This window comes from Pteropus medius, unplaced genomic scaffold, assembly GCF_902729225.1.
Source record: "Pteropus medius unplaced genomic scaffold, Ma_sr-lr_union100, whole genome shotgun sequence".
In the NCBI taxonomy this organism is placed as follows: Eukaryota; Metazoa; Chordata; class Mammalia; order Chiroptera; family Pteropodidae; genus Pteropus; species Pteropus medius.
In genome coordinates, this window is record NW_024340696.1 from 10114441 (window position 1) to 10127114 (window position 12674).

Consider the following 12674-nt stretch of genomic DNA (forward strand, 5'->3'; position numbering starts at 1 on the left):
ACTAATTCTATATATTTTTGTTGCAAAGGAATGATCAAATCCCTTATGAGGGGAAGAAAGTAGGATACTCACAAATAATGAAGTTATGTTTTAATTTATTACCAAGACATATGCAGAGGATTGCCTATTATAAGCCAAGCAATGCAAGTGAGAGCTAGAGAACATGCCAAATTACTCAAAGTTGGTAAAATATATTTCGAAGCAGTGGGAGGTTGGCATGACCAATTCGTGGTTCTCACAGATCCATTCTTAAGCATTGTGTCATAGTTTAATTGGCAGATTTTCTTTCTTATTGGCCCATAACATGATGATTGTCTTACTATCAATGATGGCTAAGATTAGATAAACTAGAAGATCTACGATGAATAGTAGGTACCATGTTGAAGACTTTCTATAAACTTTCTACATTCATTTTTTAATTGAATTTTTAAAAATAGATTTTATTTTTTAGAACCATTTTAGAGTTACAGAAAAATTAAGAACGCAGTATGGAAAGTTCCCATATATCCTATATCCAGTTTCCCTTATTAATTAATCCTTTATATTAGTATGGTACATTTGTCACAATTAGTGAACCAGTATTAATATATCATTATTAACTAAAGTCCATGGTTTATTCAGATTTCCTTGGTTTTTACCTAAATGTCTTTCCCAGTTCCAGGATCCCATCTAGGATACCACAGTTCATTTACTTATCATGTCGTCTTAGGCTCTTCGTGGTTATGATAATTTCTTAGATGACCTTGAAAGTTCTGAGGAGTACTGGTTTATTTTGTAGGATGCACCTCTATTAGAAATGGTCTGCTGTTTTTCTCATGATTAGTCTGGGGTTATGGATTCGTGGGAGGAAAACCACAGAGGTAAACTGCCATTTTCATCATTATCATATCAAGGTTATGTAGTATCACATGGTTTATCACTGTTGATATTCACCTTGTTCACTTGGCTGAGAGAATGTTTTGTAATTTCTCTACTGTAAAGTTACTCTCCCCCCTACCCTCTACCTTGATTCTGCCCTCTTCGGAAGGAAGTTACTATGTGCAACCCATGCCTGAGCAGTGGGGACTTATTGTCCTCCTTGATGATCTCATATCTACATGTATTATCTTAAATTCTATGTCTCTTCCCTCCTATTTATCTATTTCCTCAATCACTTATCTATGTCCATATAGACTCGTGAGTATTTATTTTATACTTTAGGTTATAGTCCAATACTATTTTGTTGCTTAGAATGTTTCAGATTTGGCCATTGGGAGCTCTCATAGTTGGCTCATGTGTTTCTTGACATACTCTCATCAATATAGGTTTTGTTTGTTTGTTTTTAGCACTTTATTACTTCCTGGCATCTAATTGAATTCTCCCAACAATTCAATGAAGTAGGCATTCTTATCTCCTCATTTACAGATAAAAAAAATTGAGGTTTAATGAAATTAAGTAACTTGCTCAAAGTCACATGGGAAGCAGATGACAGGATTTGAATTTTGCTCTGTCTGAAGCTTTCAATAACTTTTAATATATTATGCCATTATTTAAAATATAACAAATTATATATCCTTTTAAGAAAAATAATTTTGTAATCATAATTTGATGGATTTGTGCATTTCTATCTTTATTTTGGACTAAGAGGGAAAAAATATATCTGCTTAGAGCCAAAAATACATAACTTTTAGAATCCCATGAGTCCATGGATGTCCACTCAAACTGCGAGTTCCAGTTATCTATGGCTCACAGCTGGCCCACCATCCTATAGGAGTTGCTTTGCTCTTCTGTGCCAAGGTTACTTACTGCAAGCCCTTGTAGTAGAGTATGCCAGGCTACAATTGTTGCCAATGTCTTAAAGGAAGACATTCCTTTCTTTCATTCAGCAAGGTTTTAGGAGTCTACTGCTCTGGTGTCGCTTACACTCTAATAGAAAGAGACAAATATAAATATGTAAGCCAATGAACAAGATATTTTTAGAAGGTGATAAATCCTAGCCAAAGGCCAGTGTGACCAGGATGCAGTAATTGAGGGGTACCTAGGGGATGAGGTCAGAGAGGCAGGCCTTGTGGCCCACAGAAGGAGCATGGTGTTTTTCCCATTTCAGTTGTTGGCTTTGGGTGGGTTCAGGCAGGGAAGCTACATGGTGTCCCTGGCTACTCACCGGCCTTACCTCATACCACTCTTTCCCTGGTTCCTCCTCCTTGGCTACACTGGCCTCTGGCTCTTCTTGGAATATGTCAAACTCCTTTCTGCCTTTCTTATTTAATCAGCCTGGAAAAAATATATATATGTGATTTCTCCATTTAATAATGATGTGGCTCCATCCTTCATATCATTCATGTTTCTGCTTAAAGCCATCTCCTTGTATAGCTTATCTAATAACGCTTCTTCTCCCCACCCCCCATCATGTTTCTTCATCAATCCCCAGGGATGCTCTATACCTTTCTTTTGCTTTATTTTTCCTTTAGAGTATTTATTGTTACCTGACTTTATTATTATTATTTTTTACTTGTTTATGTTCTGTCAGCCCCACTAGAATGTAAATGCCACATGAGGACATGGATTTTGTCTACACTGTACATCATTGTCTCCCTAGTGCCTAGGACATTGTCTAGGACATAGTGGGTGATTTTATTATCTATTTCATAGAACATATTATCCCAAACTTAGTGGCTTAAAACAACTTATTATCTCACAGTTTCAATGGATCAGGAATTCAGGAGGGGCTAGGCAGGGTGATTGTGGCTCAGGACCTTTAAAGTGTTGCAGTCATTGTTGGCCAGGGCTGCAGTCATCTGAAAGTTTAACTGAAGCTGGAGAGTCTGCTTCCAAGCTTTTTCATATGGCTGTTGGCCAGAGGCCTCAGTTTCTTCATTTCTCCTAAGGCTGCTCTCAACATAGCAGTTGGAAAATGATGAGAGAGATCAAAGTGGAAGCCACAATACCTTTTTATGACCTAGTGTCTGAAGTTGTACACTATCATTTCTGCTTTATTCTGTTTGTTAAAAACAAGTCACTCAGTTCAGCCCACACTCAAAGGAGGGGAACTGGGTTCCACCTCTTAAAGAGAATAGTATCCAAGAATTCGTCAGCATATTTTAAAAACTAGCACAATGATCAATTAATATTTGTTGAATGGAGAAATCCATAAGTTGGGTTATATCTTTGTACAATCTTTTTGGCTACTGTGTGGAAAATGAACTATAGGGGGCAAGAACAGAAGCAATGAGATTGATGATGATGATGATGATGATGATGATGGTGGTGGTGGTGGTGGTGGTGATAGCCAACATTTATTAATTTATTTTTCTGTGCCAGGAGCTGGTCCAAGTGCTTTATAGCCGTTAACTCATTAATCCTCAGAACAACCATATGAGGTATGTATCATTCTATTGTCTCCATTTTACAGATGAGGAAACCAAGGCATGGGAACTTTCAGGAGCAGCAATATAGGTAAAATATGATCTGATGCTACAGGTAACACCAGCTCTGACTGGGAAGATTGCAAATGCCTCTATGTTCTCTAATTTATGATCCAAACTCATAAAAAACCTGACCACAAGGTATTACGGGAATCTCCAAATTAGTTGAATACCACAGATTCACAAGAAAATAAACTAGTTAATATGTACTATGGATTCTAGGTTTTGCCCCAGTGATACTATAATAGTCCATGATTTATTTCTCTCTTTTTTCAATAATAGAAGTACATTGGTATTATGAGGATAAAACTGAGCAATTTTAAATTTTTATTTCAAATGTTTTTAGAGCAAGATGTATTTATAAACACAAGGACAGTCATGAGTGTGTTTATCCTTTTGTAGATTTTATAGAACAAATTTATTTGGTTTTCTAGATATTCGAATAAGTATATCTTCAGCCTCAGAACTTAGTATATAATTGTCAAGCAACTAAATTGTATTTTTTCCCCAAATCTAGATGGTTCATGTATAGTATATGATTTTCTATGATGTAAATTATGTAAGAACTACATTAATATACCCTTATTTTAGTTCATTATATAATTTATATTTTAAATAAAATAAACTATATATAAATAAATTAGATTTTCCTTTACACAGTTTTGAAATATTCCACTGCTTGTCATGTGAAAATGAACAAATTGTCTTCTTCATTTAAAATGAAATTCTGTAGTCTGATTGCAGAGCAAAAATGACCTTTACACTGTAATTTTCAGTATGTTGATTAAAAAAGAACGCTTGTTTAGGATTTGTTGCACATTTCATTTAGTTTTATTGCAATATGAACTAATTATATTCTATGTAGAGAAATATATCATTTCTATTTTTTGCTTTTACATTTGATTGATGTCTTAATGTCATAAGACCTTTAATAATTCTCCCTTTTTTTCCTTTTTTTTTTCTTTCTACAAATATGTTTTTCCCTACTAGAAAAGAAAAATGTGTGGCTGTATTAATCTCAGCAGCAATTTTAGGATAATATTTCTTCTATTATTTATTTCAAAGATGTGAGCAGGTGCTTCTGCTTATAAAACTATGAAGACTGAAAATACTCGAACAGGGTTCCATGTTTTAAGAAACAAACAAGATGCACCACAGCATTAATCTCATGTATATTTAATAACGTACTTTATCACTGTGCTACCTATAATTTAGACATATAGGTAGTGAGCAGGTGACATAAATAACTATACTTAACGTGTACTGAAGGCAATTCTGGCATTGTGGGGGGTCATTTGGGGATAGGGGAAATGTGAACTAGGTCTGAGCAGAAAATTCAGCTGATATTTGATAACTGACCTAGAGGAATCCATAGGGTTGGGATTTGAAATTTACTGGTTGGGGCATACCCTCAGGGTAGACTTTGGCATTTTGCATTTAGGACAAGACAGTTCTCTTCTTTCAGGAAAAATTGCCCCTTTCAAAGTAGAATAACAACTAAAAGGATAGTCCAGACATAAATTTAATGTAGTAAAAAGTAAGAAGAGAGGTTCAAGTTTGAGAGTGACTGATTCCTCCTCTCAGTATAAAAGGAGAAGAGAAAGGGAAGCAGAGAAGGGAAATCTTGAGGAAAGGCAAATGTTTCCTTTTGTAGCTCAAACCTTCCCCTTCTTTCTCTGTCTTCTGGGGCTGATCTCAAAGGGGGCGTAGACTGAGCAATGTGACCCTAAATATCTTCTCCATTTAGTTTGAAATTTTACTAATTCGACATGTTTAAACATTTAGATTCACCTAATTTACAATGAGGCTACCATATATTGGGTTTGCATCAACTATTTAATTCTCAGCTTCTTTGCAAGGTAGGCATTATATCGAATTCAAAGATGAGGAAAAAGACTTAGGGAGGTATGAAATATGCTCAAAGTCATACTGAGTTAATTGAGCAGTTTCTTGATTTCTTCCTTGTCCTGTCTCCTTTCACCACTTCCTGGGAGAGTCAAAGGACAGAAAATAAAAAAGAAAAGAAGCCTATGACGGTATTAACAGGGCTGCTGCACTAAGGCAGCATGAGTCACACTGTGGACATCACAGATTTCTATGTTTATTATGACATTTTTCAGACATATGGCCGAAAAATGTGTTGACTTAACAAAATTGATATATTAAGACAATATTCTGACAGATGGAAGCAAAGCATCACGAGAAGTGCTTTTTCTAATTCCAACAAAGACTTCGGGCTATTGCCCACTGAGGCTATTTTGAAACATAAAAATGTAAAGTATGTTTGAAAGAGCATGTTTTCATACGATTAAACTTGAATTTACTTGGGGAGTGGGTATTTTGATCAAAGAAAGAAGCAATTTTGAGGTTAAAGATCTCTGGATGTTAGGTGGGAATAGGAGTGTTACAGGGTCGGCACTTTTGGTAGTCAGAGCATAATCTGAAGCAGTTCTAAAGAGTGTCACTGAACAGAGGGAAATGCAATATAAGGGGCATCACAGGTAGTAATAAAACCAAGGAAGAAAGGAATTTTGATGTAAGAAAGGCCAAACCTGTAGAAAAGTTATATGAGTTGATTAGAGTTCATTTACTATTTATTTATTTTTTACATCTACAGCACCCAGTCTTCCTAGGTGGTCTCCCATCCAAGTACTAACCAGGGCCAACCCTACTTAGCTTCCGAGATCAGACAAGATCCGGCATGTTCAGGGTGGCATTGCTATAGACCTAGAATTCATTTGAACCAAACAGAAGACACACCTGGAAGCAAGATTACAACAGACTGGGAAAAATGCTTCCCAGAATGACAGTTTGCAGTTCCTTTTATACATTTGGAATTAAGGAGAGAACATAAGCAAGATTACAGGAAAGTGGGAGAAAGTAAGGCAGGAAAAATCTCAGATTGGATTACAGGACAGTTAACAAAATTATGTGCTCCCTTGGGGGTGGCATTTCAAAGGTGTGCGTGTCAACTTATATGGACAAAAACAATGGACAGGGTTGCTTAAGGTAAAGATAACCTTTACTAAGGAAGTTATAGGCCTGAGGTGTAACTACCCACCATTACCTGCCCAGTTGGGGATTTATGATCAGATCACCCTGGGAAGTAACTTTGGCTAGATTTATTATAGAGCCCCTTTTTGTCCACAGGAGAGTACCAATCCAAACTTCACAACTTTACCTAGACCCACTCTCTTTTCTGTTCTGAAAGTCATAAAAGCACAGCTGTCCTTAGGTCGTTCCCCTGCCTCATCTGCACTAGGACCCTGGGAGCAGTTCCCTATTTCCTGTCCTCTAGAAGAGTGGGATTGACACGTATACAGAGTAGGTTGCAATGTGATAAGAGTACAGAGAATTTTCCCTCAAATGCCTGAGATTTCATTAACCCAGAGGAAGCTATGTTAACAGGCAGGATTTTTGTTATAATTGTTTCATGGCTATGCATGACTGAACATCCCACTTTTGTTAGGTGAGTACAATTTCTCCTGGATAAGCCTTGCATAATTCCTCATACATTCCACTGTGACAGGTGAGCTCAGAGAGGAGGGATGGGTAATTTACTACCTAAAGGCAGGCAGTCAATATTAAATATAGAGGGACTGGGCTGTTTCCCTAACTCAAGTACAAAGAAAGGAAAGGAATTTGAGGATAAATTAGGGAGTTTCTATTTTGGGAATACAGTCATTTTGATGAATCAGGTGGGATGGCTGAGGCAAGAGGAGTAAACCAGTATGGTCTTGGGTAAAGAAAGAAACCTGTCTGAGCTTCTGTTCTCTCTTACTTGGATCTCTATTCCTTCATCCGTAAAAGGAGAAGGTGAGACCTGATGAGCTTGGATTGACTCTTCTCCATATACCATTTTAGAGGATTATAAAATTCTACTTTTCTTGTAGAGCTTAATATTTGTCATATCCATGATTTGACATTGAAAACTGCCAGGAAAACAATCCTCCATTTAAACTCTTCCCAAGGGGAATTATAGTCTCCTTTATGAATACGTTTAATAAAAAACATTTTCGAGAATGCATTTGAAAATCTTCGATTTAGAGGTAGATTCTTAAGGCCATACAATTTGGTCACAGATCCAGCTTCATCATTTACTGTGTAGCCTTGAACAAATTTCTTAATTTCTCTGTGCATCAATCCCCTCACCTCTAAAATAAGGATGGTAATAGTCATCCTTGAGTTATTAAATACAAACATTCAGAGCAGTGCCTGGCATACGCTAGGACCTAAATATCTGTGGGGTGCATGGTATCACTTAGGGATGGTATGTTCAATAAAAACTTTTGGAGGCATGAACATTTACCTTTGACTTTGAAAGAGGGGTGGGATTTCGATGAGGGAGGGCAATATTGATGACAGAAATGGCATGACCATGGGAATATAAAGGTTATCATTGGAGAAAGAGAAAAGCATACTTTAGTGGGTTAATAGGGTTTAAAAGGTTTTATGGAGTCCAACTGTAATGTGCCTTTACAACCAAACTAAGAAAGATAGATATTTTTAATAGGTGAAACAGTCTGAAGTTTTGTGAGCAGGGAAATGTCAAGATGGATAGTTTATTTGCCTGTTTTGCATTTCCTTAAACATTCTTTTTCTAATATAAAAACTATTCTAGTCTGTTCTATTGCATTATAAGTACATTTAACATCTGAGAATTAAAGTCCAGAAGCTCTGGAGGGCGAGAACAACATAAACAGTGAGGGTGCTGGCAGGCCTTTTCACTCCATTAGCCAATGCCTGTGGGCAATGGTTTCAATCAAACCTGAAAGAGCCTTGCATTTTGGCAAAACCTATGGAAATAATGTGGCAAGGATTTTAAGGATTCTTGAATCATGAAGACATTATTTGGGTGTCAGATAGGTGGGTCTTCAACTCCTTGAGGAAGAATTTAAAGATTTAACTGAGGGCTTTAGAAAAACTGTAACAAAGAGAGTGGTTACTAGATTCCATCTTAAGATGATGAATCTGGAAAAGCCGACAAGTTATAATCTCCATACATTTTCCGAAGTGCCCTAAGAGGTGAAACATGTGAAAAATCTACTTTATGACTACCTACAAGTAGCAGATCATTTATATATACATATTATTGTATAAGGTTATATACACAGAACAATGTACACTATACTTTATGGGCAATTTGGATAATTTTCAAGAATGAATTTTACTATATGACATTTTCACTTTCTGCTGAAATCACGAACTCTTAGATTAAGATAAAATTTGTGAATTTCCAGATTAAGATGAGATTATTTTTATCTGTATGAATTTATAGGGAACAATTTCTATTTTTAAAGGAAGAGAAGCAGATCTTTGGGCTGCAAAGAGTTACGTGAGTGGGCCTTTCAGTTATGCAAATATAGGTAAGAGTGAGACACTCCTGAACGTTTTTTCCATTCCAGTTGCCCCTCCCTGAGGCCCAGGTATACAAAGCTGATCTCCAGGGAGAAAGTAAATTATTTGCATAAGGAGGTCAAGACCTCCTGGGAGGAAAGAAACAGAAGCCCCCTGCTGAACCGCTCCTGCTGGTGATTTGTAGGTAGGCAGTTTTTTTTTTGGCTGACTAGGTCCTCCCCAACACCAGCACTCTTTGGCTGGAAAGGATACCTAGGAATTGAAGGAAAACAACAACAAACCTCCAACTTCCTTGAGGAAGGGGAGTGTGGTGTCAGACTCTGTGACAAAATTCTAGGGCCATTTCTCTATATTGACACCTATATGTGGTACAACAAGGAACAATGGCAGAATGAACACAAGGTAAGTGCCAGGAGGACTGATATCCTAGGGACAGAGTCATTTCGGGGTGTGAGGGTTGGGCAAAGACTCGAGAGGTCTTGGATTTCACATCTGGGTGATCTCCAGCAGTCTGAGTTTATGGAAGGTTTTAAAATGCTTACATAGAAAATTCAATCATTTTATAAATATTTATTGAGTTCTTTTGTCTGCTAGGCAGTGATCCAGGCTCTAGGGATAGAGCAGCTAACAGAACAGACAAAAATTTCTGACTTCAGGGAGCTTACCTTCTGGGGGGTAGAGGGTACAGGAAATCTATACCATAGTACCTTAGATGATGCTAAGCCTTAAGGATAAAAAATAAAAATGAACTTATAGGTGGTTATTGCTGAGGAAGTTGTCGCTGAGAAGGTAACATTTGAGTAAAGACCTGCAAAGGAGGAAGGTGGATACTTAGGGGGTGTTTCAGACAGAGAGGGTGTTCGGGGTACCTGAGGACCAAGAGTGTCTGGAGTCTGAGGAAAGGTGTGGAGTAAGGAGACAAAGAGTAGGAAGTGAGTTCTTTTTAGACTAGATCTGTATGGGGTTGCATAGGTCATTTTAACTCCATTGTAAGGCTTTTAGCTTTTACTCTGAATGAAATTGGAAGTTACTGAAAGGAAAAATTTTAAAATACAGAAAAGTGAAAGGAAAAGTAGATAGATAGTTCCCACACCCAAAGCCAAAGGTCCTTTGATCATATCGTGACCCTCCTTAAATCTTTTGATAGCTTTCTGTGCTGGTAGAATAAATTCCTAAATCCCAGTCTGTTCTTTGCATCTCTCTATACTCTCATCTGCTTTGATTTATCCTCTCACTCTGACTAAAAACTGTCTTCCAATTTCTCAAAATTTGTACTCTCTATTGCCTTTTTTCCCCCCTACATGGCTTTTGCATCTTGCATTTTAAAAAATAACGCTATATTTTTCCCTCAATTTTTTTTTTTTTTTACGAACTTCATAAAATGGCTAAATCAGGGGCTTTAAATTTTTTTCTGGATGTTGGTGTTCAGAATGGATTAAGAAGGAAAGAGACTGGAGGTAAAGAGATTAAGTTAGACAATAGGTACAAAGTGGAGTAAGACTTGAATTAATAGTGTTCATTTACTTATTTAGTAACATTTACTAAAGACAACTATACATCAACCCTCATGGAATTTATGGTGTAGTGAGTACCAATGTCAAGGATAAAAAGGAAAAAAATCCTCCCTTTTTCAGCTTCATAGATGTAGCAATGCCACAAAATAGGGGGAATGGAAGCCTTCCTTAGAGGCGATCTAGAAAAATGTTTGGCAAAAATTCTGAAAATTTGAAGTTTCAGTGGAATATTTTTCCGGTTTAACCAATTTTTCTATTATTGTAACTTTCTTCTTTGAGTAATATTTTTATCTATTTTTGGTTCTTTTAACTATTGCTTTAAAAACCATTCAGAGTAGCTAAATACTAAGTAAAAAGGAATGGCTAATATGCTGTTATCTCTCTGAGAGACACTCATTGTTTTTTCTATTTGGAAGACTTTCAACTGGTTATCCTCCCTAATTTGAAGAAAACACCTCATTCAAAAAAATATTTGCAACTGCCTCAGGGCATAGTATCCTTTTCTCTTTTTAAAAATCCTCCAAAATGCTATTCTCCCAGTTTGAAAAGCAGCAGAAAATAAATGTGTAGTATTAAATACGTAGCAATTTGCCACTCCCTTTGACCTGCCCCAGTTACTGCAATAAGAATGTCTGGGGATAAATACAAATGTGGCAGATTCAGTTTTCCTAGTGAAGTTTATGACCGTAGCAGAGACAGGGTATTTCCATTGCTCAGAGAAAGGTGTTGCGCTCTCCAAAAGTTAAACATTAACAAAAGAAAACAAAGTATTAAAAAAAATAACTCAGAATGATAGATACTTAGAAGGTCAGTTGTTTTCTAAGGAAAGGGGAGTGCAGACCAGGGCTTTCCTGTATAACCTTGGGTAGGTTATGTAAACTTCTTTGAAACACTGTCCTAGATCTTTGGACCAAAGATCTCTAAGGTTCTTTCATCTCTAAAATTCTATAGTTCCATGATTACGTTGTTTGACATAGGCCATTCTGTTGATTTCCTAGTCTCCAGGAGAGAGGTTAACTAATCCTTGCGAGTGGAATTGACTAATTTGGCGAATTATCAACGCAGAGGTGGGTGTACTTCACATTTACAAGATTTGGACATTAGAGATGTTTTTAGAAAATTTCCAAGAGAGCCTTTTCCCCGTTCTTTAACCTGGTTTTACAATTCTCTTGACTCTTTGGGATAGGCGAGCAGGAAGGATTTACGTTAGATTGGGTTTGTTTACGTCACTAAACATTTTCCCTCTCCTTATTTTTGGACCAAAAAAAAAAAAAAGCCAAGAAACAAATCCTAAAGGGATGGAAGGGGAAACTATGATTATGGGATCTCAAAAGGCCTGTAAAATCCTGCTTCCGCATTTTCATCCTTTCTTTGGGGGTTAGAATCTTTTTTTAAACATGTATTTTTGGCAGAGTGGACCTAGAGTGAGGCTCACAACAGCAGAGGGGGCGTTGACGGATGCTTCTTTTGCGAGAGGGCTGGCCTGAGGGATCTTCGGGTCGATCTACGCCCGCGCCAGGCGGGCTCCGAGCTCCAAGGGCGCGGCTGCGGGCGGGCGGGCCCGGGGAGGGGCTTCGTGAGGGCGCCGCGGCCCGAGCTGAGCGGGGCCGCCCGGGCTCGGCGCGCTGCGCGGTCGGGCGGGCGGTGGCGCTGCGGAGGCGGCGGCCGAGGCCCGCGAGCGCGGAGGAGGAGCCCGAGACTGGGGCGGCCGGCGGCAGCTGCCTCCGTGACGACTGCTGGCAGCGCGGCGACCCAAGAAGACCGAGCTGCGGGCCCGCCGTCGTCGCCGCGATCGGCTGCCTCCCTTCCCCTCCTCTCCCGGCGGGGGCCGCGGAATGGGCTCCAACCGCCGCGGGCCCCGCACCGCGCGCCGCCCGTAGGCCCCAGCAGTCGGAGGCCGGCCGGCCGGCCTCTCAGCCCTCCTCGCCGCAGCCAAGCCGTCCCCACCCCAGCTCCCCGGGAGGAAGATGAGGGAGACGGGCCCGGCGCTCAGCAGCCAGAGCAGCAGCAGCAGCGGTCGGGGGAGGGTGTCTCGCCGTTTCCTCTCAGCCGCCAGGACAAGATGGCAGCGGCCGCGGAGAGGGGCTGAGCCCGGGCTGGGTGGTGCCGCCTGCTGAAGCGCCTGGCTCCCCGTCCCCCGCACGGCCCCGCACCCCACCCCGGACATGCTCAGGGCTGCGGCCGCCCGAAGAGGGGAGAGCGCAGGCCTCTAGGAAGGTAAGGGAGCAGGGCCAGGGGCGCCCCCACCCCGGGGCGGGGCGACAGCTCCATTCGCGGGGCCTGCGGCCGGGGCCAGTTGGCTCCTCGGGATCCCCGCTTGGGCCGACCTCCCCGGGGCGGCCCGCACCCATCGCGCGTTCTGTACCCCCGTCTGCATCCCCCGCGCCCTCGAGCTCCG

The 12674-nt window shown here is 39.9% G+C and overlaps 1 protein-coding gene and 1 pseudogene across 4 annotated transcripts in view; one reads left to right on the forward strand and one right to left on the reverse strand.

Moving 5' to 3' along the window:
- Positions 1 to 6012: 6012 nt before the first annotated feature.
- Positions 6013 to 6131, reverse strand: LOC120609941 (uncharacterized; annotated as a pseudogene).
- Positions 6132 to 11986: 5855 nt separating this feature from the next.
- HIPK3 (homeodomain interacting protein kinase 3) overlaps positions 11987 to 12674 on the forward strand; it is a 79473-nt gene continuing 78785 nt past the window's right edge. For 2 of the 4 annotated variants that reach the window (XM_039866580.1, XM_039866582.1), the window contains exon 1: positions 11987 to 12493. The gene's annotated coding sequence lies outside the window, so the exon portion shown is untranslated. The remainder of the gene's footprint in view (positions 12494 to 12674) is intronic. The other 2 variants (XM_039866578.1, XM_039866581.1) reach the window with 1 other exon arrangement.